General features: G+C 47.7%; 1 long non-coding RNA gene across 2 annotated transcripts; it reads right to left on the minus strand.

Annotated features, from left to right (window-relative positions):
- Window positions 1-1,342: 1,342 nt before the first annotated feature.
- LOC136163097 (uncharacterized) lies at window positions 1,343-27,478 on the minus strand. Of its 2 annotated transcripts, XR_010662192.1 has the most exons (5): window positions 27,061-27,478; window positions 25,955-26,160; window positions 23,041-23,118; window positions 9,256-9,542; window positions 1,343-2,187 (listed from the first exon to the last, which is right to left on the minus strand). It is a non-coding gene; the product is annotated as an uncharacterized lncRNA (long non-coding RNA). The 2 variants fall into 2 exon arrangements; XR_010662191.1 differs by lacking the exon at window positions 9,256-9,542.
- Window positions 27,479-27,736: the final 258 nt, after the last annotated feature.

The following is a 27,736-nucleotide window of genomic DNA, read 5'->3' on the forward strand; positions in this document are numbered from 1 at the left end:
TAGTCGCTCAGTCGTGTCCAACTCTTTGCAACCCCGTGGACCATAGGCCCACCAGGCTCCTCTGTCCATGGAGTTCTCCAGGCAAGAATAGTGGAGTGGGTTGTCATGCCCTTCTCCAGAGGATCTTCCTGACCCAGGGATCAAACACGGGTCTCCTGCATTACAGACAGATTCTTTACCGTCTGAGCCATCAGAAAAGCCCAAGGCAGGTTTATTGAGATATAATTTGCATAAGTAAAATCCAGCTTTCCTGGGAGCATCATTCTATGAACTCTGTCAAATGAAAGTGAAAGTCGCTTGGTCATGTCCGACTCTTTGCGGCCCCATGGATAGTGCATGGAATTCTCCAGGCCAGAATACTGGAGTGGGTTGCTCTTCCCTTCTCCAGGGGATCGAACCCAGGTCTCCTGCATTGCACAGATTCTTTACCAGCTGAACCACGAGGGAAGCCCTGTCAAATGTATACAGTCATATAAACACTACTACAGGAAAGATAGACTTATTTCCATCCCCTCAAGGAATTGAGGGTGCCCAGCTTTAATTCTGTTGTAGTCAAAGGAAGCAGTACCCAGGTGCTTCTGAGGCAGGGGTAGCAGTAGCTTTCAGTGAAGAGTGGAGACGTGGAAGGAAAATCCGCTCCTTACCTAGAGCATAGCTGGGTAGGGACCTTTCTAGCAGTTTAAGCGTGGAGGCTTTGGCTTACGTAGCCCACAGGCTCAGAGTGGGTGGTAAGCCTGCCGGGTCTGGACCCCACCTGGGGGGAGAAGCTCACCTTAACCAGGGGGACCCACACAGCCAGCCAAGGTGTCCTGAGCAGCCCGGAGGGACCCTGTGATTTCCCACTTCCGTTCTTTTGTGTTTCTCCTGCTGTTCTCTACCTGGGATACCCTTTCTTGTCTCCTAATGTCCAAGTCCTTTTGGGACTTAGAAGTGTATTTAAGATGATGATCTCTAACCATTATATATATATATATATATATATGTTCACTTTTAGAGAAATTGGAAAACAAGAAGAGAAAAACTTGGGGAATTCCCTGGCAGTTCAGTGGTTAGGACTCAGGCTTTCACTGTGGGGGCCTGGGTTCCATTTCTGGTCTAGAAACTTGATCCCGCAAGCCACACAACACAGCAGCATGCCCCCCACCCCATCCCCCTCAAAAAACAAAAGAAATTGTTATCAATCCTATCATCCAAATACAACCAAAGGCCCCTACTTCAGGTCAAGTACTGTACTTGAAAATACTCAACCATCACTGAGCACCTCTCCTTTAATATGTGGAACAAACCAGGTTTTCCCCCAAATATATTTAGAAGTACTCACAGAGCATATCAGGATCAAACCATGTATATATAACATTTTATTATTTGTCTGTGTTAGGTCTTAATTGTGGCACTTAGGATCTTCGTTGCATCATGTGGGGTCCTTTGTTGGGGGTGCAGGGACTCTAGTTATGGCACATGGGCTTAGTTCTCCAAAGCATGTGACATCCTAGTTCCCTGATTAGGGCTCAAACCTGCGTCCCCTGCATTGCAAGGCAGATTCCAAACCCCTGGACCACGAGAGAAGTCCCTTGTAAAATTTAGTAATTTTTTTTCCATTTGATATACCATGAACTAAAATTGTGGATACATTGTAAAGATTTTCTACAACCAGGAAATTTGGAAAATAGAAAGTGAATTAACTCATGCCAACATCAAAACACAGCTACAGTTCTCCCTTTTGTATACTTATTATTAATATCTAGTCTTTTTTATGTATATATTAGATACTTCTAGTTTATTTGAACTCTTGCCTCTTTGGGTAAAATGGTAATAATGGTACCCACCTCACAGGGTTGTGAGGAGGATTGAATGAGATGAACGAAATGTAGTCCCGGCCCCAGTGAAGCTCTTGGCACACGACCAGGAAGAGGGGTGATGAATCAGGGGTGAAACCTCATGCTCAAGGACATAAAAGAGAGGAGCGGTGCAGTGCTGGCTGCAATGGTCAGGAGTAACGTTCCGTAGCAGCATCTCAGCCAGATACGACGAGGCAAGTGACTTCACCTCCCTCAGCCTGTTTCCAGTTGGTTTTCTCTGAGAATTGTTCCACATGTACATTTATCTTCGTTGTGTTTGTGGGGGGAGATGAGCTTCATGTCCTCTGATTCTGCCTTCTTGATCTATCGCCAGCCTCGGTTTCCTCTCCTGTAAAGTGGGCATAAATTCAATTATTCAATAAGATAATGCACATCAAGGGCTTAGCTTGTGCCTGGAGCATCATGAGGACTTCATTAGTGAGAGTTATGACCGAGTTTTATCAAAACTTGGATGCTGGCAATTAGAGGATGTACCACCATCTAGTAAATGTTATCTGTTCATTGTAAAGGCATGTGGTAATTCTGGAGAAGTGAAAATTGGGCGGGCGGGGGGTGGGGTGGGGTGGGTCTTACACTATAACTTACAATGTATATATATCTTACATTATATACAATGTTATGCACAGAAGGGTCTGGAACCCTGAAGAAAGAACACACTCATCTGTCACACTCAGTTTCTCTGTCCTCATCTCTACCTTTTCAAACTGTTCATGGGGTGCTCCAGGCAAGAATCCTGGAGTAGGTTGCCATTACCTTCTCCAGTGGACCATGATTTGTCAGAAGGAGATCAAACCAGTCAATCCTAAAGGAAATCAACCCTGAATATTCACTGGAAGGAATGATGCTGAAGCTGAAGCTCCAATACTTCGGCCACTTGATGTGAAGAGCCGATCCATTGGAAAAGACCCTGATGCTGGGAAAGATTAAAGGCGAAAGGAGCAGGGGCTGGCAGAGGATGAGATGGCTGGATGGCATCATCGACTCAGTGGACATGAATCTGAGCAAGCTCTGGGAGATAGTGGAGGACCGAGGAGCCTGGTGAGCTGCAGTCCATGAGGTCTCAGAGAGCGGGACTTAGCGACTGGACTCTACTCCCAGCTGCCGAAAGGATTTCTCTTTCCTGTTCCAGCAGCTTCTCACATTCTTCCACGAGGTGGCGCCCGGACCCTGGGACCCGCAGCAGGAGCAGACGCCCTAGATGTTAGTCCATCTCTCCTGCTTTCTCTTTTTCTTTCCTTCTCCCTCCATCCTTATCTTTCTTCTGGTCAGTGAGACACTAGATTCAGTGCTCAGAGGCTCTCTGGAGGCTTCCAGAGCTTGAAAAACAGCTCCAGGGCCCTTGCAGCTCACCTAGTCCATCCCAAGTTGTAATTCTTTTGTAGCCAGTCTCTCTCCAGTTCTCACTTGCATACCTTCAGTGAGGAGAAACTCGCTACATTATGAGGCTTCTGTTCTGCAAGGAATTCCATATAATAGTCAAGCACTCAAACTGTGAAGATAAACCCAGCTGGGTTCTAATGTCCCAGTTTTGCTCTTTGCTCAACGAGTGATTCAGACCCTTGCTGCTTTGTTTATGAGTGAATCACCAGGGTCTGGCAGAGGAAAGGCACTCATCTGGTAAATAAGTAAATGAACAGAGTCAATTGTCTTCTGCATCCAGTTTCTTCACCTGTGAAATGGGTTAATAACAGTGTTCACCTCATATGTTTGCGAAGAATTAACACAACAGGACCTGAAACAAGCTTTTTCCTGGCACATAGTAAGTATCATAATTACTTCTTTCATTTTCTTTTGTATTTCCAGTATCTCTGCTCCTCTTATCTGAAAGTTGTCCTTTAGAGCTCCTTTCAGCTTAGCTCTATTCCTTGGAGCCATGAAGAGCATTTGCTCACTTCTCCAAATGCTTCAACTCTGCAAGCCACATGCGCCTGCTGTGTGCCAGGCACTTGGGTGACTACAACAAAGACTTGATCACGGTGTTTTCTTTGGGTGCCTCTTTGTCTAGCCATGGAAAGAGACAGTGAAGCAACAGTGGGTGCTCAGTGAAGATTTTGGATGAACAGTAGGACTTACCCCAGAAAAGTCACATAAGCTGGTGAGTATAGGTCCAGAATTTGGATCCTGTCTGATCGCAGCCTGCACCTTAGACCCTCAGTCCTGTCATCCCTTCGCTCTGGAGGATGCTGGAGCCTGTGGTTCATTTCCTGTTCCTGAGCATTCCACCACCACCACCGCGACGTCATGGTATTGTGTGGCTTCTCATCACGCGTTCCTCGTCTCTCCCACGTCGGAACCATATTTGGCTCTATTGGAACCCCATGTGACTGGCTGGGGGTAGGGCTGGCACCTCCACCTCCAGGGTGGGCTCTGACGGCTTGGACCAAGCAATGCCTCATCCCCTTACACTCAGTCACAGAGACAGACCCTACCTGAGCCAGGGAGCTGCCAAAGGAAGTCAGCGGGGGGTCTTCCCTGGCGGCCCAGTGATTGAGACTTTACCTTCCAAAGCAGGGGTGCGTTTTGGATCCCTAATTGGGAAGCTAAGATATCACAAACTTCACTGCTACCCCCCCCCAAAAACACACACACACACAAAACATTAAAAAACAAAAGCATTTTTGTAACTTTCAATAAAGGTTTTCTTTAAAAAAAAAAAAAAAAAGGAAAAGCACAGCGTTTAGAGGGGAGAAGCTGCTTTTTGCTTCTGCCGAAGTATTGGGCGGGATATGGTTGCCCGCAGAGTGTACTGAGGGGATGTGAGAGCTGGAGGCGCAGCAGCTCCTCTGTCCAAGCAGGATCCCTCTTGAGGATGAAGTCAATATACAGAGGCAGGCAGAGCCTAGAGACTTCATTGAGAAATAGAACCCAGTCTGCGTTTTTCATTAGTTACTATTGTATAACAAATTACCCTAAATTTAACAACGTAAAGACAGCAAACATTTATTCTCCCACATGGTCAAGGGTTGGGAGTTTGGAGAGCCCAGATGGGTGTGGTTCTGGTTCAGGTTCTCACAAGTTTATAGGAAGATGCTGGCTGTGGCTGCACTCATCTGAAGTTTGACTGAGGCTGGGGGATCCCTTTCCACGATGACTCACTTACATGAACGTTGGGAGGCGGCCTCGGATGCTCACCAAGTAGACCTTTCCATGGCACGTGGCTCCCCCACTCCCACCCACCCTGGACAGCCAGGGAGGACCAACCATGCCTTCTAGAACTAGTCTCTCAAGTCACATGCTATTATTTCCATTTTTTACTGTCTTCCAGAAGCAAGTCATTGGGTACAGCCTGCACTCAAGGGGAGGATCATTAGGCTTCCTTTGAAGGGAGTGTTGAAGAATTTGTAGACCAGTTGGCTTTTTTTTTAGTGGAGACTTTAAAAAAAAATTGAAGTATAGTTGATTTGCAGTGCTGTATTAATTTCTGTTGTATAGCAAAGTGATTCAGTTACACAGATATACATATACATACTCTTTTTCCTATTCTTTTCCATTATGGTTTATTACAGGATACTGAATCTAGTTCCTTGTGCTATACAGTAGGACTTTGTTGCTTATCTATTCATAGGTAGTAGCTTGTATCTGCTAATCCCAAATTCCTATTGCCTTCCTCTCCCACCCCTTTGCCCCTTTAGTGACCTGAAGTTTGCTCTCTATGTCTGTGAGTCTGTTTCTGTTTCATAAATAAGTTCATGTCATGTTTTAGATTCCACATGTAAGTGGGGCTTCCCAGGTGGTTTAGTGGTACAGAATCTGCCTGACACTGCAGGAGACTCAGGAGACACAGTTCGATCCTTGGGTCAGGAAGATTCTCTGGAGGAGGAACTAGCAACCTACTCCAGTGTTCTTGCCTGGATATGATCCAGAGGAGCCTGGAAGGCTACAGTCCATGGGGGAGCAAAGAGTCAGACCCAACTGGGCACACACACAGATCAGAGATGTCATATGGTATTTGTCTCTTTCTGACTTACTTCACTTTGTATGATCATCTTCAGGTTCATCAACTCTGAATATTCATTAGAAGGACCAATGCTGAAGCTCAGGTGACTTTCGCCACCTGATGCAAACAGCCGACTCTTTAGGAAAGACGCTGATGCTGGGAAAGATTGAAGGCAGGAGGAGAAGGGGACAACAGAGGATGAGATGGTTGGATGGCATCACTGACTCAATGGACATGAGTTTGAGCAAGCTCCAGGAGGGGTGAAGGACAGGGAGGCCTGGCGTGCTGCAGTCCATGGGGTCGCAAAGAGTCAGACAGGACTGAGCAACTGAGCAACAATAACAGTGTTGCTGCAAATGGCTTTATTTCATCCATTTTTATGGCTGAGTATACCATCGTATATATGTGCCACACCTTCTTTACCCATTCATCTTTCAATGGACATTTATGTTGTTTCCATGTCTTGGCTGTTGTAAACAGTGCTGCTATGAACACTGGGGGGTGTGTGTATCTTTTTGAATTATAGTTTTGTCTACATATGTGCCAGGGAGTGCGGGAACTCTATTTTTAGCATTTTAAGGAAACATCATACTATTGACCATAAGTGGCTGTACCAATTTACATTCCCACTGACAATGTAGGAGGGTTCCCTTTTCTTATGGACTGGTTTTAACCCACCACTGTAGCAATATCTGGAGAAGGCAATGGCACCCCACTCCAGTAATCTTGCCTGGAAAATCCCAAGGACGGGGGAGCCTGGTAGGCTGCAGTCCATGGGGTTGCTGAGTCGGACACGACTTAATGACTTCACTTTCACTTTTCACTTTCATGCACTGAAGAAGGAAATGGCGACCCACTCCAGAGTTCTTGCCTGGAGAATCCCAGGGATGGGGGAGCCTGGTGGGCTGCCGTCTATGGGGTTGCACAGAGTCGGACACGACTGAAGCGACTCAGCAGCAGCAGCAGCAGTGATACCACTGGAGCTGCTCAGTCAAGCGCACACCTGAGGATCCATCTCTGATACCCGAGTTAGTTCATGCTCCTTGTTGCTGTTATGTTTTTGGAGGGAAGAGGGCTTCCTTGCTGCATGCAGGTTCTCTCTAATTGCAGCGGATAGGGGCTATTCTTCGTTGCGGTACATGGGTTGCTCATTGCGGTAGCTTCTCTTGTTGTGGCGCACAGACTTAGCTCCCTGCAGCATGTAGAATCTTCCCAGACCAGGGATCCAATCTGGGCCCCCAGTATTGGCAGGTGGGTTCCTAACCACTGGGCCATCAGGGAAGTCCTCAAGTTCTCCTTGTTGCTGAAGCCAGTTTGGGCTGGGTTTTCTGATCCCGGCAAATCAAAGAGCCTTGGTGAATACCTCCGGTGCCTCACGGGAAGAGCTTTTGTCTGCCTCCTCTCCTTCTCCAGGCCTGCCTTTTCTGACCGTGTCCCTCTGAAGTGCAGAGAAGAGAGCTTGGCCCAGGCTCCAGGAGAAGTCCTTTATCCCGCAACAAAGTACACGCCACAGTCCCACGGCCACTGGTGAAGACGGATGTGGGAAAACACTCTGCTTTGTTGACTCATGATCCTTCAGATTGATTTTTCCACTGGTGGCTCCTGCTAAAACATGCCTCTTCCATCCACAACCTGCCCTTAGATATTTGGCAACAGTTTCCGAGTTTTTCTGAGTCAGGCCCCTCTGGGAGGAGAGAGACAGAGGACTCAGTTCCCATGGGGACTGTCAGTTTCCAAGGGGAGAGAGTTTTGTGTCCACCTTCACCCTGCCTCGCCATGTGAATATGAGCAGGTACCTGCTTCTCTCTGGTTGTCAGCGCCCTCCCTTACAAAAGGAGGTGAAGGTTACACCAACATGTCAGAACCTGCTTTAGGACGTCCTTAGTTCCCTTCTGTCCAGAGAAGACATGAAATTGAAGAAGGAGCCTCGCTCAGACAATCTGAGTCTTGCGCGGTCAGTGGTATCCTAGCAGAGATAAAGGCATACACTCTATGCCCTTTGCCATCTGCCATCTCATTTGATCCTCCCAGAAGCCAGTGAGGAGACAGGACAGACAGAACTGCGGACAGATACGGTCTCACCTCCAGGGCCTGGGATAAAATAGCCGCCGTGGATTATTGAGTACTTTCTGCTGACTGTGTGCCAAGTCCTTTATGTGTGATCATTTTGTTTCACTCTCACGTCAGCCCTGCTGGGTGGCTACTATTATTAGTCTCTTTTCCAGATAAGTACCCTGAAACTCAGAGGGGTGACGTAACTGTCCAAGGAAAAGGAAGAAAAGGAAGCGGTGGAGCTGGGATTCGGATGCCGCTCCAATGTCTCAGAGGCTGCCTGTGCTTTTCCATCACACAGCACTCACTCTGGTGCTAACAGGAGCACCAGGATGGGGGTAGGGAGGGGCAAAACAGGAATGCAGGGACTCGGGATGGCAAATAAGCTCTGAACACTTACCAGGTCTTCACAGGAGAAACTGACAGACATGGCAAAGCAGCTAGACTCCAATAAAAATTAATAAAAACAAATAAGTTAGCTATCAATTCAGTTTAGTTCAGTTCAGTTGCTCAGTCGTGTCCAACTCCTTGTGACCCCATGGACTGCAGCACGCCAGGCCTCCCCGTCCCTCACCAACTCCCGGAGTCTACCCAAACCCATGTCCATGGAGTCGGTGATGCCATCCAGTCATCTCATCCTCTGTCGTCCCCTTCTCCCCCCACCCCCAATCCCCCCCAGCATTTGGGTCCCTTCAAATGAGTCAGCTCCCCACATCAGGTGGCCAAGGTATTGGAGTTTCACCTTCAGCAGCAGTCCTTCCAATGAATATTCAGGACTGATTTCCTTTAGGATGGACTGGTTGGATCCTGTTACTGCCCAAGGGACTCTCAAGAGCCTTCTTCAGCACCACAGTTCAAAAGCACCAATTCCTCAGTGCTCAGCCTTCACTATAGTCCAACTCCCACATCCACACATGATCACTGGAAAAACCACAGCCCTGCTATATATTATACAGCATAGAAAATATAGCCAATAATCTATAATAACTTTACATAGAGTATAAGCTATACAAATTCTGAATCACTATGTTGTATACCTGAAACTAATATTATACTGTAAACTGATTATACCTCACTAAAAAAGGGCTTCCCAGGTGGTGCTAGTGATAAACAACCCACCTGCCAATGCAGGAGACATAAGGTATGTGGGTTTGATCCCTGGGTCGGGAAGATCCCCTGGAGAAGGAAATGGCAACCTACTCCAGTATTCTTGTCTGAAGAATCCCTTGGACAGTGGAGCCTGGCAGGCTACAGTCCATAGGGTCTCAAGGACAGGACTGAAGCAACTTAGCACACACTGGGGGTGTGCGTGCACACACACACACACGCACAAAGCAAAAAAGTTGAAAAAAAAGAAAAGACAGCAAAAAAAAAAAACAAACCAAAAACCCAGCTCTATACACTTACTAGTTCTGTGGCCAGGGCAAAAATCTCCCATCTCACTGAGCCTCGGTTTCCTTTTCTTTAAAAAGGGGCTAATGGTTCTCATCGGAAGTGTGAGGACTCGGGGGAAAATGTTTGTAGCGAGGGTGTGTAAGTGAGCATCCCTTGTGTACTGCAGAGCGGTCTAAATGAAGAGACTGTTGTTTTTCTTAATCCCGGAGCAGGGGCTGGGCCAGGAAGTAGGCAGGCCGATCGGGATGGTCCAAGTGTCCCAGAGTGGCTGTTTCCACGCTTGGCGTCCACCAAGTCCCCTGGAAAGGAAGAGACAGGGCAGGACGAAAGGCCCAAGGCTCGGATTCTTATCTAGAACTTCCCTCCGCCCCGGGCCCTCCAGGGGAAGAGCAACTCTGAACTGTCACCACCGAGTTCCAGGCATTCCAAAGGGCTCAGCGGGGAGGAAGGCTGTCACCGCCCGAGCCAGCAGCAGCCAGAGAGAGGCCCGGAAGGGCTGGCGGAAATCCAGGCCTTGCAGCCTCCATCCTCGCCCTGCCCTGGTCTCACTGTCCTACCCGAGGCCCCAGAGACTGGTCCGCCCAAGAGAAGCCGCAGACCGCAGGCCCCAGCAGTGATGGCCCACCGCCCAACCCTCCGGAGCGGCAGCTTTAAGGGCGACTGGGATTTGGACTCAGGGGGCCTGGCCTCTGTTCTGTTTAGTCCTCTCCCCTCTCTGGACCTCAGTGTCCCCCCTGTGGACCAGGAATGTCAGGGAAGGGCACCGCAGCCCTGGGGTGAAGTCAGAGTCCCTGCTACCCGGTCACAAAGTGCCCCTCTCATCCTTCTTCCCAGGCTGCCCTCTGGGTCGCGGTCACAGTCCTCCAGCCCAGGGCTTCCACCTGCCTGCCATCTTTATAATTCTGTATCTCTGATGCTTCCTGAATTCTAGGTCTTTCTTGCTTCCAGTAAGGTTGAGAGGTCCTTAAGGCTGAGAGTATGGGGGGCCTGCTCGCTTCTCTGCACCGCTCAGAGCCTAGCCCAAGGCTGAGCTCTTTCCTGATCGTGCTGCTGGGCCCTCCTGGGGACCCCTGATGGACACTCAGTCCACTCCCAGTGCCTGTCGTAAAGAGTTCTGGCCAAAGAGATGGGGCAGTCCTGCTTTCTGACCCCAGCTGCCCCCAACTCAGACTGCATGATTTTGTTCAGGGCCCATCCCCTCTCCCAGAAGCATCCGTGGCTCTTTGAAACGTGCTCAGTGGAGACCCAGTGAACACTGCGGCTCCAAGGAGAGTGAGCAGTGGGTATTCCTGGGTGGTGGGGTGAGGCCCAGGGCAGGAGCCGGTACTTCAGACCTCAATACCACCCTGCCCCCAGAGCTGCTCTGCTTTTAACTTGTATGCACTGGGCAAACCTGGGATTTGTGTTGTGTGTGTGTTTAAGGCTTTCCTGAGGCAAAACTGATGCACAATAAACAGCCATATTTAATATGTAGACACTTTTGGACTTCCCTGGTGGTCCAGTGGATAAGAAAGTGAAAGTTGCTCAGTCGTGTCCGACTCTTTGCGACCTCATGGGCTATACAGTCTATGGAATTCTCCAGGCCAGAATACTGGAGTGGGAAGCCTTTCCCTTCTCCAGGGAATCTTCCCAACCCAGGGATCAAACCCAGGTCTCCCACATTGCAGGTGGATTCTTTACCAGCTGAGCTACCAGGGAATCCTCCTGCCAATGCAGGAGACACAGGTTGGATCCCTGGTCTGGGAAGAGCCATCATCCCATGGGACAACTAGGCCCATGCACCACAACTATGCAGCCTGTGCTTTAGAGACAGTCCTCTGCAACGAGAAGTTATTAAAATGGGAAGCTGGTATACTGTAACGAAGACCCAGAGAAACCAAAAATAATTTTTTTTAAAAAGACTTAAAAAAAGAAAGTGTATGCTTTGATAAGTTTTGACATACATGTACACACAGGAAATCATCTACAATCATGAGGGCGGAGGTATCCATCACCCTCAAAACTTGCCCCACGCCCCTTTCTAGTTCCCCCCATTACCCAAGAGCCACCAGTCTGCTTTCTGTCACCACACACCAGTGATCATGTTCGACATTTTTTTATGTAAATGTACTCACCTAGTACGGTCTTTTGCCTGGTTTCTTTCACTCAGGATAATTACTCTGAGATTCGTCTATGTAGGCACCTGTATTAGTAGCCCATCCCCTTTTAATGTTGCCTGGGGTTCTGCTGTGTGGATGCACTGCAGTTGTTAACCCACTGACCTGGTGATGGCCATTTGGGTTGCTTCCCATTTTTAGCTATTTCAAATGCGTGTTCCTGCTATGAGTGTTCCAGTTCACAGGATTTTATCTGAAAAAGTTGCACTATTTAAAAAAAAAAAAAAAAGCTAGGGGACTTCCCTGGTGATCCAGTGGTTAAGAATCTGCCTTGCAATGCAGAGGATGCAGGTTTGACCTGTGGTCCGGAAACAAACATTTCACATGCTATGGAGCAGCTAAGCCCACACCACAACTACAGAGCCCCTACGCACAATGAAAGCCCAGCAGCATGCAACAAAGATGCCTCACACTGCGATGAAGATCTGATGCAGCCAAACAAGCAAATAAATAAATAAATAAATGTTTTAATTGGTATTGCTGTTGTTCAGTTGCTAAGTTACGTTTGATTCTTTGTGACCTCATGGACTGCAGCATGCTGAGCTTCTCTGCCCTTCACCATCTCCCGGAGTTTGCTCATACTCTTGTCCACTGAGTCCATGATGCCATCCAACCATCTCATCCTCTGTTGTCCCCTTTTCCTCCTGCCCTCACTTTCCCAGCATCATGACCCACCCATGAGGGTCTTTTCCAATGAGTCAGCTCTTCCCATCAGTGGCCAAAGTATGGGAACTTCAGCTTCAGCATCATTCCTTCCAATGAATATTCAGGGTTGATTTCCTTTAGGATTGACTGGTTTGATCTCCTTACTGCCTAAGGGACTCTCAAGAGTCTTCTCCAGCACCACAATTCAAAAGCATCAATTCTTCAGCGCTCAGCCTTCTTTGTAGTCCAATTCTCACATCGATACATGACTACTGAAAAAACAATAGTTTTGACTATACTGACCTTTGTTGGTAAAGTAACGTCTCTTCTTTTTAATATGCTATCTAGGGTTGTTATAACTTTTCTTACAAGGATTAAGTGTCTTTTAATTTCATGGCTGCAGTCACCATCAGCAGTGATTTTCTGCAGTGATTTTGGCGCCCAAGAAAATAAAATCTACTACTGTTTCCCCTTCCCCCCATCTATTTGTCATGAAGTGATGGGACTGGATGCCATGATCTTAGTTCTTCAATGTTAAGTTTTAAGCCAGCTTTTGCACTCTCCTCTTTCACCCTCATCAAGAGGCTCTTTAGTTCCTCTTCACTTTTTGCCATTAGAGTGGTATCATCTGCATATCTGAGGTTACTAGTATTTCTCCCTGGCAATCTGGATTCCAGCTTGTGATTCATCTAGCCCAGCATTTCACATGATGTAGTCTACTTATAAGTTAAATAAGCAGGGTGATAATATAAAGCCTTGACAAACTCCTCTCTCTATTTTGAACCAATCTGTTGCTCCACGTCTGGCTCTAACTTTTGCTTCCTGGTCTGCATACAGGTTTCTCAAGAGGCAGGTAAAAATGTATACGTGTGTACATATTTTTTTTTTAAGCTAGACAATGTGATTCCTCCCAACTGAAGGCTTTTAAGGACCAGAAAGCCGTCATGGAGAGTCAAGGACTTCAGGGAGCTGCTGTTTTGCTCTCCTACTGGTGCCAAGAACCTGACCACATCTGCTCATTTAATTATAGCACATCTGGAAAGCAGGTGCCACTGTTACTTTACAGATAAAATAGCTGAGACCTAGAGGCGTGGATGCGGCTAGCTGACGCCACATATCTGGGCTGGGGCAGAGCCATGACTCAGGCCCAAAGCCTAGCTGCCCCTCGCCTGTGAAGAGAACCAGCACTGGTTCCTTCTTGACTCATTGTGTGGCTGGCGATGACGTCTGTGTTGACTTTTGTCATACTGGGCCCGCTGGGGATAACCAGTCAAGCCTGGAAGGCACAGCGGGGAGCTGGGGCCAGAGCAGGGGCAGGAAGTGAGTCAGCCAGCCACACTCATGAGGGCCACCGGGTCGGGGGCCCGGCCGAGGAAGACCTCAGGCAGAGGTCACTAGGCTTCCCGCACAGGTTCTCTCCTATAATGTCCACCGCAATTCCTAGACGTGAGAATGACCATCTCCATCTTCCAGATGGGAAAACGGAGGCTCGGGAGGGCCTCTCAGTCAGGATCCTGTCAGCTTCCAGTAGCAGAAAAGCCAGCTGAAAGTGGCTTTGGGGATCCCCTGGCAGTCCAGTGGTTAGCACTCTGTCCTTGCTGGGGCCCGGGGTCAATATCTGGTCGAGGAACTAAGATCCTGGGTCAAAAAAATATAAATAAATAAGTGGCTTAAACCATAAATACATTTAGTTGACAAAACCTCCAAAGCTCTAGGTTCGGCAAGAGCCAGGTTGCTGTCCAGAGGCCCCACGGCCCCTTAGGACCTGGGTTCTTCCCCTCATGGAGGCCTTCATCCTTCATGTCTTGGCTCATCCCTCCCTCACAGCCTTGAGAAAGCCTGTAACGGTTTCAGGGGCCACAAGCCAACCATGACAACTGAAGGCAAACAGAGAACCCTCTCCCCCTTGCTACCCCGTGTAAGAGGGAGGAGACCCTCCTGGCGCTCCCAGCACACTTCCCCTCACTTACCATCAGCTGTGTGTGTGCTAAGTCGTTTCAGTCGTGTCTGACTCTTTGTGACCAGTGGACTGTAACCGGCCAGGCTCCTCTGTCCAAGCGAGTCTCCAGGCAAGAAGAGTGGAGTGGGTTGCTAAACCCTCCTCCAGGGGATCTTCCTGACCCAGGGATCGAACCCATGTCTCTTATGTCTCCGGCATTGACCGGTGGGTTCTTTACCACTAGCGCCACCTGGGAAACCCCTACCATCAGCCAGAATTGCCTAAAACCATCACTGGGTTAGGGACCGGACCTCACTTGTGGCCCAGACCCATCCGGACCCACCTCCAGGGTGGGATCCCTCTGGAGGCTGGATGCTGAGAGGGGAGTCTTGTTTTAGAGGAAGAAGGGATCTGCCATGGGAGGAACAGAGGCCTGCACAATGTCATCTAGCTGGTCAGAGGAGAAAATTGTGGCTCCTGTTATGGAAACCAGAAGCTTCCTTAGGCAGCCCTACTGCTCGATGTGCCAGCTGGGTATTATCCCACCACCATGAGGTGAGATGCTAACATCACACCCACTTTATAGAGGGAGATATGGAAGCTCAGAGAACAAGAAGTTTGCCTGAGGTCACACAACCAGAAAGTGATGGCCCTGGTATTTGAACTCTGGAATTCCAGCTTGTTCTTCCTCCAGCCCAGCATTTCTCATGATGTACTCTGCATATAAGTTAAATAAGCAGGGTGACAGTATACAGCCTTGACGTACTCCTTTTCCTATTTGGAACCAGTCTGTTATTCTATGTCCAGTTCTAACTGTTGCTGCCTGACCTGCATACAGGTTTCTCAAGAGGCAGGTCAGGTGGTCTAGTATTCCCATCTCTTTCAGAATTTTCCACAGCTTATTGTGATCCACACAGTCAAAGGCTTTGGCATAGTCAATAAATCAGAAATAGATGTTTTTCTGGAACTCTCTTGCTTTTTCGATGATCCAGCAGATGTTGGCAATTTGAACTCTGATTCCTCTGCCTTTTCTAAAATCAGCTTGAATATCTGGAAGTTCACATTTCACCTATTGCTGAAGCCTGACTTGAAGAATTTTGAGCATTACTTTACTAGCATGTGAGATGAGTGCAATTGTGCGGTAGTTTGAGCATTCTTGGCATTGTCTTTCTTTGGGATTGGAATGAAAACTGACCTTTTCCAGTCCTGTGACCACAGCTGAGTTTTCCAAATTTGCTGACATATTGAGTGCAGCACTTTCACAGCATCATCTTTCAGGATTTGAAATAGCTCAACTGGAATTCCATCACCTCTACTAGCTTTGTTTAGTAGTGATGCTTCCTAAGGCCCACTTGACTTCACATTCCAGGATGTCTGGCTCTAGGTGAGTGATCACACCATCGTGATTATCTGCGTTGTGAAGATCTTTTTTGTTCAGTTCTTCTGTGTATTCTTGCCACCTCTTCTTCATCTCTTCTGCTTCTATTAGATCCATACCATTTCTATCGTTTATTGTGCCCATCTTTGCATGAAATGTTCCCTTGGGATCTCTAATTTTCTTCAAGAGATTTCTAGTCTTTCCCATTCTATTGTTTTCCTCTATTTCTTTGCACTGATCACTGAGGAAGGCTTTCTTATCTCTCCTTGCTATTCTTTGGAACTCTGCATTCAAATGGGTATATCTTTTCTTTTCTCCTTTGCTTTTCACTTCTCTTCTTTTCACAGCTATTTGTAATGTCTCCTCCCCAGCCATTTTGCTTTTTTGCATTTCTTTTTCTTGGGGATGGTCTTGATCCTTGTCTCCTGTACAATGTCACGAACCTCTGTCCATAGGTCATCAGGCAATCTGTCTATCAGATATAATCCCTTAAATCTATTTCTCACTTTCACTGTATAGTCATAAGGGATTTGATTTAGATCATACCTGAATGGTCTAGTGGTTTTCCCCACTTTCTTCAATTTAAGTCTGAATTTGGCTTAACAACAAGCTCCCAGTCATGTTTTTGCTGACTGTATAGAGCTTCTCCATCTTTGGCTGCAAAGAATATAATCAATCTGATTTCAGTGTTGGCCATATGGTGATGTCCATGTGTAGGGTCTTCTCTTGTGTTGTTGGAAGAGGGTGTTTGCTATGACCAGTGCATTCTCTTGGTAAAACTCTTATTAGCCTTTGCCCTGCTTCATTCCTTACTCCAAGGCCAAATTTGCCTGTTACTCCAGGTGTTTCTTGACTTCCTACTTTTGCATTCCAGTCCCCTATAATGAAAAGAACATTTTCTTGGTGTTAGTTCTAGAAGGTCTTGTAGGTCCTCACAGAACTGTTCAACTTCAGCTTCTTCAGCGTTACTGGTCCAACCAGTCCATCCTAAAGGAGATCAGTCCTGGGTGTTCTTTGGAAGGACTGATGTTGAAGCTGAAACTCCAATACTTTGGCCACCTGATGCAAAGAACTGACTCATTGAAAAGACCCTGACCCTGGGAAAGATTGAAGGCAGGAGGAGAAGGGGACGACAGAGGATGAGATGGTTGGATGGCAGCACTGACTCAATGGACATGAGTTTGAATAAACTCCAGGAATTGGTGATGAACAGAGAGGCCTGGCATGCTGCGGTTCATTGGGTCGCAAAGAGTTGGACATGACTGAGTGATTGAACTGAACTGGTATTTGGATCCCACCTCACACAAAGATCAAGGGAGGGGCTTAGAGAAGGCCCAGGTGAGTGAATCAGAGGGCAGGTGGGGCAGCCCCCAGGCCAAGTAGTGATGGCTGAGCAGTGACAGGTAAGGGTCAGCTGCTTGGGAAGTCCAGTTGCCAGGAATAGGTCTGGGGCCAGGCTGGCCGGCAAGCCCAGCCCAGCCCGTAACACAAGCCCAGGAGGCTACCCCAGCCACCCACCTTGCCTGATTCTCAAGTTCCAAGATTCTTGCCTGAGCCCCCTGCTCCACATTCCAGATGGAAAAACTGAGGCTGACCTTGCATAAAAGTCTGGTTTATCTGTTTTATTCACTGCCTCATCCTTTGGCCTAGAACAGTCCTTAGCCCATCGTAGGCACTAAATAAACATTTTTAAAATGACTGACTTGTTGAATGAAGGTGGTTTTCTGGAGGCACTTAGAATTGCAACAGAAAGCTGACTATCAGAACCAAGTCTCGGGACTTCTCTCTGGTGGTTCAATGGCTAGGACTCTGCTCCCAATGCTGGGGTGGGGGAGGGCAGGGTTCAATCCCTGGTCCGGGAACGAGATCCCACATGCCACCATTGAAAAGATCCCCAAGGCCACAACTAAGATCTGGTGCAGCCAAATAAATACTTTTTTTTTTTTTTAAAGAGCAGCCTCTTCTTCAGTCCCTGACGTCCCACATGGGGAGAGTACTGGGGGTATCCCTCACAAGGCACACAGGTTCTCGCAGACACAACATTTAATACATTTCCCCCAATGCACACACACACATGCAGACACACACACACACCTCACTTTGGTTTCAAGGACAGACTCCCCTCAGCCTACTTAAGCATAAACGGGGTGGCGGGAGGTGGAGAGGGTCACTGGCAGGACCCTTGTATAAGGGTAAGATCAGGAAAAGCAGCCTGAGCTCCAAAGGGTCAGAAACAAAACGAGGGGAAAAAATTACATCACCCGCCACCACCCCTGCCCATTTGGGCTGAATACCTCCTCTTCTCTCCCCTTCTCTGAACACTAGCTTTCTCAGGACTCCTGGCTACCTCAACCCCAGGTGTGCAGGTCCTCTCAGTTCCAGCACCCAACTGAGACTGGTGTCTAGGTCTCAATTTCAAATTCTTTGAGAGTGAATCTGATTGGCTAGCTGGGGTTGGAAGCCACCTCCGGTTCAGGGGCCATCGCCCAGGACCCATGATGGTGGGGGCAGACCCTGAAAATGCCAGTGCACATGCCTTCTCTAACAGGAACATGGAGGGTAGAGGAAGTGATGCCTTCACAGCCCCCATCCTTTAGGATATTCAAGAAGTCTTGAGTATCTCCCGTGATGGCGCTCTTATTACCCATGCAGCACAATGCCATCCATTGTCCCTTGTTATTCAGCGCCTCGGTCACATCTGACTCTGTGACCCATGGACTGCAGCACGCCAGGCTTCCTGTTTTTCACTGTCTCATGGAGCTTGCTCAAACTCATGTCCATTGAGTTGGTGATGCCATCCAAACATCTCATCCTCTGTCGCCCCCTTTTCCTCCTGCCTTCAATCTTTCCGAGCACTGGGTCTTTTCCAGTGAGTCAGCTCTTCCCATCAGGTGGCCAATGTATTGGAGCTTCAGCTTCAGCATCAGTCCTTCCAATGAATGCTCAGGGCTGATTTCCTTTAGGATTGACTCGTTGGATTTCCTTGCTGTCCAAAGGACTCACAAGAGCCTTCTCCAGCACCACATTTTGAAAGCATCAATTCTTCTGCAATCAGCCTTCTTTGTGGTCCAACTCTCACATCCACACATGACTACTGGAAAAACCATAGTTTGATTATACTGACGTTTGTCAGTAAAGTGATGTCTCTGCTTTTTAATATGCTGTCTAGGTTTGTCATGGTTTTTCTTCCAAGGAAAATTCTCTCTTAATTTCATGGCTACAATCACCATCCACAGTGATTTGGAGCCCAATAAAATAAAATCTATCACTGTTTCTACTTCTTCCCATGAAGTGATGGGACTGGATCCCATGATCTTAGTTTTTCAATGTTGAGTTTTAAGCCACTTTTGCACTCTCCTCTTTCACGCTCTCATCAAGAGGCTCTTTAGTTCCTCTTCACTTTCTGTCATTGGAGTGGTATCATGTGCATCTCTGAGGTAGTTGATATTTCTCCTGGCAATCTTGATTCCAGCTTGTGATTCAGCTAGCCTGGCATTTCACATGATGTACTCTGCATGTAAGTTACATAAACAGGGTGACAATATACAGCCTTGTGGTACTCCTTTCCCAATTCTGAATCAATCTCTTGTTTCATGTCTGGTTCAAACTGTTGCTTCTTGACCTGCATAAAGTTTCTCAGGAGGCAGATAGGGTGGTCTGGTATTCTCATCTCTTCAAAAAATTTCCACAGTTCGTTGTGATCCACACAGTCAAATGCTTTAGCATAATCAAGGAAGCAGAAGGAGATGTTTTCCTGAAATTCCCTTGCTTTTTCTATGATCCAATGGATGTTGGCAATTTTGTCTCTGTTTCCTCTGCCTTTTCTTAATCCAGCTTGTACATCTTGAAGTTCTCAGTTCATATGCTGTGGAAGCCTAATTGAAGGACTGTGAGGATTACACCTTGGTAGCATGTGAAATGAGCACAGTTATATAGTAGTTTCAACATTGTTTGGCATTGCCTTTCTTTGGGATTGGAATGAAAACTGACCTTTTCCAGTCCCATGGCCACTACTGAGCTTTCCAAATTTGCTGGCATATTGAGTGTAGCATTTTCACAGCATCATCTTTTAGAATCTGAAATAGCTCAACTGCAATTCCATCACCTCCACTAGCTTTGTTCGTAGTGATATTTCCTAGGGCCCACTTGACTTTACATTCCAGGGTGTCTGGCTATGGGTGAGTGACCACACCACCATGGTTATCTGGGTCATTAAGACCTTTTTTGTATAGTTCTTCTGGGCATTCTTGCCACCTCTTTTTCATCTCTTCTGCTTTTGTTAGGTCCTGTTGTTTCTGTCCTTTATTGAGCCCATCTTTGCCTGAAATGTCCCATTAGTATCTCCAATTTTCTTGAAGAGCTCTAGTCTCCCACTCTATTACTTTCCTCTATTTCTTTGCATCATTCACTTAAGAAAGCTTTCTTATCTCTTCTTGCTGTTCTCTGGAACTCTGCATTCAGTTGGGTGTATCTTTCCCTTTCTCCTTTGCCTTTCGCTTCTCTTCTTTTTTCAGCTATTTGTAAGGCCTCCTCAGACAACCAATTTGCTTCCTGGTATTTCTTTTTCTTTGAGATGGATTTTGGTCACTAACTCCTGTACAATGTTATGAACTTCCATCCATAGTTCTTCAGGCACTCTGCCTACTAGATCTAATCCTTTAAATGTATTTGAGAGATGTATACCACCTCTTCTATATAATCATAAGGGATTCGATTTAGGTCATACCTGAATGGTCTAGTGGTTTTCCCTAGCTTCTTCAATTTAAGCCTGAATTTTTCGATAAGGAGTTCATGATCTGAGCCATAGTCAGCTCTCAGTCTAATTTTTGCTGACTGTGTAGAGCTTCTCCATTTTGGGCTGCAAAGACTATAACCCATCTTATTTCAGTATTGACCATCTGGTGATGTCCATGTGTAGTTATCTCCTGTGTCATTGGAAGAGAAGGTTTGATGTGACCAGTGTGCTCTCTTGGAAAAATTCTTCTAGCTTTTTCCCTGCTTCATTTTGTACTCCAAGGCCAAACTTGCCTGTTATTCCAGGTATCGTTTGACTTTTTTGCTTTTGCATTCCTATACCCTATGATGAAAAGGACATCTTTTTTTGCTGTAAGCTCTGGAAGGTGTTGTGGGTCTTCACAGAACCTTCAACTTCAGCTTCTTTGGCTTTAGTGTTTGGGGCATAGATTCAGATTACGGTGATGTTGAATGCTTTCATTGGAAATTAACCAAAATTGTTCTGTCTTGAGACTACACCCAAGTACTGTATTTTGGACTCTTTTGTTGATTGTGGGGGAGTGCTCCATTTCTTCTAAGGGATTCTTGCCTAAGCAGTAGATATAATGGCCAACCTGGGGATCAAACCCAGGTCTCCTGTATTGAGGCAGATTCTTTACCAACTGAGTCACTAGGGAAACCCTAGATATAACGGCCATCTGAATTAAATTCACCCATTCCTATCCTTTTTAGTTCACTAATTCCTAAATGTCGATATTCACTCTTACCATCTCTTGCTTGATTGTGTCCAATTTACCTTGATTCATGGACCTGACATTCCAGGTTCCTATGCAATTGTTCTTTACGGCATCGGACCATTGTCCCTTATTACTCATTATTGGTTGAAGGCTCTTAAGTAATCCCTTCTGCTGAACTCACCATTGCTCATATGCTCACATCTGTGGCTGCAGCATTTACACAGTTTTAAGTCAAGGCAACAACCTGTTTCCTCATTCTGCTTCTTTCTAAATAATTTTTATACCTTGTAGAGCCAAACCTCATGTAAGAGAGGATGTGACTGGTTCTCTCATTTGTTAGCTTGCCAATGCTTCCCCTGTTGGCCAGAGCATTCATGCCAGCTTGCCCACTGGTTGCTAGCCAACCTATAGATGGTTGTCCAAAGACCAGAGCCCCACCCATTTCTGGACAGAGACGTTTGGGGTCATTTTTTAGCTTTGGCTTTTGAAAGTGTTTTCTCCTCTTATCCTGAGTTTCCTGCGGGTCTGGGCCAGTTCTTTCACCAGAATTCTTTGCTCATTGTTTACAGAGGCTTATTCTTCTCCTTCCTAGTGTTTCTCCACCTTTTGCCTGCCAATTGTGCGTTTTGGACACAGTTCTGATCATTTCAAGCAACGATCACATGTATCGCTGTGAGCAGGTCTCTTATCCTCTTTGAACCTCAGTTTTTCTGTGTGTATGTTGGGGCTGTGTGTGTGTGTGTGTGTGTGTGTGTGCTCAGCTGCTCAGTCACGTCCTAGCCCATGGGCTGTAGTCCACCAGGCTCCTCCGTCCGTGGAGTTCTCCAAGCAGGATTATGGAGTGGGTTGCCATTTCCTCCTCCAGGGGATCTTCCTGACACAGGGATAGAACCCGCATCTCTTGCATCTCCTGCACTGGCAGGCAGATTCTTTACCACTGAGCCAACTGGGAAGTCAATGCTGGGCTTCTAGCTCTCATCTCACAGGATTACTGAGAAGATGAAAGGAGTCCATGTATGGGCAAGCTCCACAGAACTGAATCCTAAACAAACTCAGTGTTGGTCTTTCCTTTTGGCATCAGCCCTTAGTTAAGTTGATCAAAAGCTGGACCAGGAGAGAGAAGAGGTTTGACTTCAAGCCTCAGCTTGGCCATCTAATTTTCCGTGTTTGGGAAATTCCCTTCCCCTCTCTGGGATCAGTTTCCCCATCTGTATGCAGCTTCACTGAAAGGCAACTCCCCTCACCCGTCACCCATGGATCAGTGAAAGTCTACCACATCCTCACACATGACCTTGGAGAAAGTTTTTACAAAGTGGGCGGGCTATGTTCAACCTTTGGGCTGCCAATGGAGTGGAAAGGGCCTTTAAGGGAGTTGAGAACTGAAGGAGATCAAGAATTCAGCAGGAGTAGGTTTTATGAAAGGAGGAAGTGAAGAGGCTGACTAGGAGAAATGGATCCCCTTCCCAAGAATTCCCATAGAGATTAGGAGGTGTGGTGGTCCTAAAACATGGTGTTCAAATGCTTTCTGACCCTCCCATAAGAATGTGGGGTTTTGTATGCCTTCCCCTTGAATATGGATTTTGTGACTGACCAATAGAGTATAGGAAATGACCCAAATCTTAAGAGACTGGAAGGTCACTTCCTATTTCCAGGAACACTTATTCTGGGAATCCAGCTGCCATACTGTGCCCAGGGTACCTTAAGAGGCCATGTGTAAGTGTTCTGGCCAACAGCCCCAGCTGACATACCAGCTGACAAGCAGTATCAACTGCCAGACATGTGAGTGGGGGAAGCCTCTAGAATACTCCAACTCCATCCACCATCTACACTTGATCTCAGTCAAAAGGCCGAGAAGTGTTCCATCCACCATCTGATCACAACCACACGAAGAACCCTGACAGAGAACCCAGCCTAGCTGAGTACAACTGACCCGAGATTCATGAGAAATAATAACAAATGATATTGTTTCAAGCAACTAAGTTTTTTGGTTGGCTCCTTTTACAGCAAAAGTTTAACTGGAATAGGAGACGAGCTATGAATCCTTTCACAGTGGGATAGGATAGGAAAGCCCATTTTTCATGAGATCTTAAAGCACAGGGGGACCCCTAGCAAGCTGTTAAACTTGGAGGTCGAAAGCAGTGACATCTGGAGGAAATTGGAGTGAGATAAGTTTCTGCTGTGACCTTTAGGAGTTGGCCAGAGACTCACCAGGTGAGAGAAAGTGTTAAAAATGACTTGGAAGTTTCTATCTTGAGCAACTGTCCTCGGTGATAGCAGGAGATGAAACTGGAAAAGAGGAGAGCAAGAGGATGAGCAGGTTTGGAGGGAGATGATGAGATCAGTTCTGTACACAATGTTGCATTTGCCAAGTGTCTTCTATAAATACAAGAGCCTGCAGATAGACTGAGAAAAAAAGAGGAATTCTTTCTGGAAGCTTCAGCTTAGAACCTCAGTCCTCATTCGTCAATGCCCATGCTAATTCACTCATTCATTCATTTATTCATCCATTCATTCACTCATTTAGTAACCCATTCAGACAGACAGGTATATTTAAGAACCCAGACTCTAGAGACTGCCTGGGTTCAAAGCCCATTTCTACCTCTTCCTACCCATATCCACCATGGCCTTGGGCAAGTAACATAATCTCTTGGTACCTCAGCTTCCTTATCTCTAAACAGGAATGATAATAACAGTATTTATATTATTATAAAGATTAAAAGAGCAAATACTTGGAAACCTTTAGAATAGTACTTGGAACATAAGTAGATATTACATGTTAGCTATTAACAGTTCAACAAAAAATCTTTATGCTGGACCCCTTACTGCACTGAGGATGCAGCTGAGAATTAGGCAGACACAAGCCCTGCCACATGAGGCTTACATTTTTGTCCTTATCCAGCACTTGGGCCCTAGGCTTCCTCAAGTTTTCTTTCATGAGTATTGTCCCTTTTGATCCTCAGGAAGAGATTATTAAAACAAACAACAACAAAAAAACCCAGAAAGAGTCCATGAGGCTGGCATGACAGTGACCTTCTCCCCATTTGACAGAGGTGGAAACTGAGGCCCAGAGAGGAGCATGGATGTCCTCTTTGCACAGTGCCTCTGTCTACAGGCACAAATCAATGTGTCCCTTTAACAAAGGCACACTGGGGACTTCCCTAGCAGTCCAGTGGTTAAGAGTCTGCCTTCCAATGCAGGGGGTGTGGGTTTGATCCCTGGTCAGGGAACTAGGATCCCACACACAGTGGGGTGTGGCCAACAAGCTAAAAAAAACCAAACAACCAAACATAAAAACAAAGACACTCCCACATGAGTGGGCCTTTCTCCTGTCAGGTAACTCTGCTTCCTTTGCCCATAAATCCTTCAGCAAACGAAATCTCAACTGTGATTGACCTCTGACCTCTGTGCGGGGATCTCCACAAGCCTTTCAAGGCAGAGTTTCCGGAGGGACAAGGTCAGGACCCTGTGCTCACACTGCCCCGCTCCTTACTTGGTCTTCCAGGGGAACTGGGTGTTTCCGCTTGGTGGGACCGCGCCAAACCCCACCCAATCCATATTATCTTCATGGATGCCTGAAATTCTAGCATTCATGATTCATTCTTTCAAGTTGAGCAACGGCTCCCAGAAACATCCTGTAATATCCCCAAATCCCTCTGAAGTGGGTCACCAACACCTTATTGAGCTAAAAGCGGGTCTTGAACACGATCACCTTCCTCCTACAAATGAAGAAACTCTGGTCCAGAAGGAACGTGCCTGAGGGCACAGAACTGGTCAGTGGCAAAGCAGGAGCGGAAGACAGCCCTGCTTCCTCATCCCATAGGAGGGACACGGGGTAGTCCCGTGGGTCTCCTGCTCAGTTCAGTTCAGTTCAGTGGCTCAGTCGTGTCCAACGATTCTTTGAGACCCCATGGACTGCAGCACACCAGGCCTCCGTATCCATCACCAACTCCCGGAGTCTACCCAAAATCATGTCCACTGAGTCAGTGATGCCATCCAACCATCTCATCTCCCTACTCGTTTACAGCCTGCAAAGAGCTTCCCCATCAGAGCTCACCTGATGGAGGCCATGCCTACGAGCAGACCATCTTCCTCCCTGAGGTGCACATGGGCTGCCTGAGGCTACACGACAATCATACCGGCTTCTGATAACAGGGCCTGGTCGATTGTTTAGGGAATCAGCTTAAAGGTACTGTTCATCAGTCCCAGCCGCTGGGTCCCCTGAGTGACCCTGGTTGCTGGCCTTTCCAAAGCCTCGTTCAGCTCCTCCTCCCATTCTCTGGGCAGCCCCAGATCCTTCCAAGGCATTCCATTTATTGTTGTTTAGGGAAAGCCAAGTTGCTTTCTGTCCTGGTTTCTTAAGAACTCTAACTGACATACCCACTTTACAGGTAAGAGGGATGAGGTGTAGAGTGGAAATGTGAATGATAAGAGATAGGGCCAGGGGACTTCCCTGATGGTCCAGTGGTAAAGAACCTGCCTGCCACTGCAGGAGACGTGGGTTCGATCCCTGGGTTGGGAAGATCCCCTGGAGAAGGAAATGGCAACCCACTCCTGTATTCTTGTCTGGGAAACACCACGGACAGAGGAGCCCCGCAGGTTACAGCCCATAGGGTCGCAAAAGTGTCAGACACAACCGAGCGACTAAAACAACAACAGCACCTCCGCTGTGCAGTGAACAACTACACACAACAGCCCTGGAGACAGATTGTTGTTGTTTAGTTGTTAAGTTCTGTCTGACTCTTGTAGTCCATGTCTACAACCCTATGGACTGTAGCCCTCCAGGCTCCTCTGTCCATGGAATTTTCCAGGCAAGAATACTGGAGTGCCTTGCCATTTCCTTCTCCAGGGGATCCTCCCCACCCAGGGATCAAAACCAAGTCTCCTGCATTGGCAGGTGGGTTCTTTATCAGTGAGCTGCTTGCCTTATACGGTTGTTTTAAGGACTAAATGACATAAAGTCTTTGGCACCATGCCCAACACTTAGTAAGTGCTCAATAAATAGTAGCTAAATATCATGACACCCTCATCACAGGCTCTGTCTGGAAGGTGTCTGGCAGTCTGTGGTGAAACTGCAGGTCCTAAGTGCCTTGCTTTCTCACCGCCCACTCCCAAACCTCCTAACCTTTCCTGGATGGCCTCAGCGCCTGATCTCTTCCTCCAGGGCCCTGCAGGCTTGGCTGGGCTGTTGAGGAACAGGGTTCTGGCCTTGTCAGGCACACCGTGGCTTTCAGTTTGGCAAAGGCTCCAGATATACCAGGGCTCAGCTGTCAAGTCGTTCCTGCTCCAAGGTTCAGAAGGTTCCAGCAGGGTGTTCTACCCTCCAGCCTCCTTCAGCCCCCAAGCAGATAGAAATCAGAACTCAGCACTTCTTCAGGGCCCACCTACGGCACGCTCAGTAGCCCCCATAGCTGCCCAAGCCTCCTCACACCTTCTCTGCCCTCCCCTGCCAGCAGGCCCAAGCAGCCAGAGACAGGCATGGCTGGACCCAGCGCCTTTGGGAGAGCCACGTGTGCCAGCCCAGCGCCTGCCAGCTCTCAGGCTGATCTCACAATGGCCCCTTTCACCAGGGAGAGAGCTGGCTACCCTGGAGCCCCAGGGGTGACGTCCCAGCCCCAGGGGCAGGGAGGAGGAGGTCAGAACTCAGGAGGGGGCGGCCGAGGCTGGGAGAGAGCAAGGTGCTGAGGCCCTGCCGCCGCCACCACCGCACAACAGACAGCAAGGTGCCCGCAGCACAGCCAAACCACAGAGATCAGACTCCCCGGGGCCCGGGTGCGGGGGGACAAATAAGTGTGGGAGCAGATGGAGGGAAGGAGTTAGTCATGGGGTTCTGGGGGAAGGGAGGCTGGGCCCTCAGCCCACGCTCTGGCTGGCATCTCCAGGCCCATAGCAAAAGGGTGACGTGGTCTTGGTCCTTGAAACAGCCCTTCCCGTAACAATCCGGGCATCCCAGCCAGGCACCTTTTGCCCTTCCCCTTTGTCCCCATGCCTCTTGCCCCAGGCCTCCAGGAGCTCTTAAAGGAACTCGCATCTTTCTACAAGTATCTCTGTCCCTGTTGTTCAGTTCAGTTCAGTCGCTCAGTCGTGTCTGACTCTTTGCAACCCCATGGACTGCAGAGAGCTGGGCCTCCCTGTCCATCACCAACTCCCGGAGTTTACTCAAACTCATCTCCATGGAGTCGGTGATGCCAACCAACCATCTCATCCTCTGTCATCCCCTTCTCCTCCTACCTTCAATCTTTCCCAGCATCAGAGTCTTTTCAAATGAGTCAGCTCTTCGCATCAGGTGGCCAAAGTATTGGCATCTCAGATTCAGCATCAGTCCCTGCAATGAATATTCAGGCCTGATTTCCTTTAGGATGGACTGGTTTGATCTCCTTGCAGTACAAGGGACTCTCAAGAGTCTTCTCCAACACCACAGTTCAAAAGCGTCAGTTCTTCGGCACTCTGTCCCTGTTAGCTGCCCCCTTCTCCACTCCTAGTGCCTAAATCTAATCTAAGCCACTCAATCCCCAAATTAAAGCCTTCACTGGCTCCCCACTACCCAAAGGACCATGACCTCAAAGTCTGGACTGTCAACTTTGCCCACCCAGTAGCCATTCCTTTTCCTTATTATCTCTAACTTCCTTTATTCCAGGGAAGCCATCCCTCCCTCCCTCTGTCCGTGCGGTTTGGATGGGGCTCAGGGATATAGGGAAAGGCAGGTGACCCCAACCTGGCCAATCAGAGTAGTCAAGCCCCACCCCCAAACAGTGATTGGTTCAGGCGTAGTCATGTGACCCAGACCAGTCCAGGGAGAGTCAACTGCAGAACCTGTGTTTAAACCCTGGGAGAAATTGATTTTTTCCTTCCCCTGGGCTGGAAATTGGGATGGGACCAGTCTGGAGAGGCCTTCGTTTGGAAAGGA

The sequence above is a fragment of the Muntiacus reevesi genome, chromosome 3 (assembly GCF_963930625.1).
Source record: "Muntiacus reevesi chromosome 3, mMunRee1.1, whole genome shotgun sequence".
NCBI classification, from domain to species: domain Eukaryota; kingdom Metazoa; phylum Chordata; class Mammalia; order Artiodactyla; family Cervidae; genus Muntiacus; species Muntiacus reevesi.